Source organism: Bubalus bubalis, chromosome 6 (assembly GCF_019923935.1).
Source record: "Bubalus bubalis isolate 160015118507 breed Murrah chromosome 6, NDDB_SH_1, whole genome shotgun sequence".
NCBI lineage: Eukaryota > Metazoa > Chordata > Mammalia > Artiodactyla > Bovidae > Bubalus > Bubalus bubalis.
Window position 1 is genome coordinate 95,547,845 of NC_059162.1, and position 2,266 is coordinate 95,550,110.

Below are 2,266 nucleotides of genomic sequence, written 5' to 3' on the forward strand. Positions count from 1 at the left end.
AGAAGCGGGAGGAGCGGGAGTCGGGAGCCCAGGAAGCTCAAGCCAGGTTGCTAGTTGCACCGGTGGGAGTGGCGGCGGTGGGTGAGGAGGCACCTCGGGTTCAGGGAGTTTCCTCGATGGGCTGGAGGGGGCTGGGGCCTGAGGTCGCTGGGATCCGCATTGGGGAAGAGCTTGGGGTTCTCGAGTTGGGCGGTGCTGTCTCCCCTGATAGAGGACAAAGATGGGAACATAACCTTTTTTCTCCCGGGAGGGGAAGATGGGACAGTAGTTCCCTTGATCTGTATTGGCTGTTTATTTCCAAACCCTCCCCTAAGCCTGCTGGAGCCGACTCTGGGCTGGACTGCCTTGCGGGCACACCACTGAAATAGTAGTCTTTAAAAATTAACTTCCCTTTGAGCCCAACAGCAGCAGCTCCATGCTACTGAGTGTCTGCTGTGTGCCAGAACCTGTACTAAGCATATTACCTGCACAGGACCCTCCTGGGGTGGGGCAGATGAGGAAGAGCCAAGAGCTGGGATCCAGGCTCTGTCGTCCACCAGGTGTATTCATTCACAGATCACTGAAGTCAGCGAGTATTTACTCAGTGCTTACTGAATGCCAAACCCAGTGCAAGACAGGTGCCATCCCTGCCCAATAAAAGCTGTGTTGGGAGTTAAGTCAGGAAACAACTAAGCAGGCAAGCAGGATGTGCTGACCAGTGCCAAGGAGGTCTGCCAGGGAGGCCAGTGAAAGGCAAGCAGGCAAGGTGCTTCACCCTGGTTTCCTTCTCAGTTAAATAGAGCTGTGGTAGCCTATGCCACTTTGAGTGCTGTGAGGATTAGAGATACTGTGCGAAAAGCTCTTAGCTCAGTCAGTACTCACTACTCAGTGCCTACTCACTAGGCTTCCATTATTGTAATTCTCAGATCCCTTTGGGTTTCCCAGGTGGCTCCGAGGTTAAAGAATCTGCCCGCAATGCGGGAGATGTGGGTTCGATCCCTGGGGCAGGAAGATCCCCTGGAGCAGGAAATGGCAACCCACTCCAGTATTCTTGCCTGGAGAATCCCATGGTCGGAGGAGCCTGGTGGGCTACAGTCCACAGGGTCACAGTCGGACACAACTGAGCGGCTTCACTTTCACTTTTCACTTTCAGATTTCTTTGGTGTGGACATTGTCGCAATTCACAGAGGAGGAAATGGCTCAGAGGGGTCGAGTGACTGGGACAAATTCAGCTTATAAATTCTCTGAAGCATCACAAGTTATGGGAGACACCCTGCCCAGCGGAAGGGGCCACAGAGAAAGGTCATCAGATTGGAGAGTGTGGGTTCTGGAGATGCTTCTGAGATGGGGGAAGGCTGCAACTGGGTTCCAAGGAGCTTGATGAGGGGCAGCATTGCAATTCGAAATTGGTGAGGGAGTGAAGTGTCCCTCTAAAGGAGCAGGTGGAGAGGAAGGAGTTGGGGGCAGGCTGTGATTAGAGATTAGAGGTTAGGTCATGGAGATCCTTGAACTCCAGTAAAAGGGGTCTGGCTTTCAGAGTGTGGGTACTGGCAGACACTGATAGCAGAGCCTGGTGAGATTTGCATTTGTATTGATTAGCCTAGGGTTTCCCTGGTGGCTCAGACAGTAAAGAATCCACCTGTAATGCAGGAGACTTGGGTTCCATCCCTGCATTGGGAAGATTCAACCTTTGTTGGGAAGATCCTGGATTGCATAGATTGTTAGGAGGGAGGGTGAACACCTCTGAGGAAGAGCTGTGAGAGATGGCAGCACCAAAAATGACCAGTGGGGGCAGGAACAGGGAGAAAAGAGGTTGACTGCAAGCACTGTTGGGAGCCAGACTCTCCATTGGTGATCCAATGTTGGGAGTAAGCTGGGAGGAGAGCTCATGGCTGATTTGCAGATGTCTGGGCTGGGTGACTCAGAGGCAAGGTTGGAGGGTGAGGAACATTTTTTCAATATTCAAAATACAGACTTGGAAGGACTCATAGGGCCTCTAGGAATGGACACCAAAATGGTAGAGTCAGCATTTGAGTGGCAGCAGGGCCTTGGGAGGATGAATGGGTCAGCACTACCTCTCCCCGACTCCTTAGGACATAGGACTCTCTTAGGAGAGGCCATGGACTAGCGAAGGGTGTCAAGATCCCAGACATTGGAATTCTGCCTCTCACCATTTTTGTTCATGCCAAGAAGGCTGGCATATTAAAATTATTCTCTTAAAACTTTGCACCCTTTAAAGGTCATTGTCCTGGGGCAGGACCCTGGGCAGTCAGTCCTGAATCTGTTG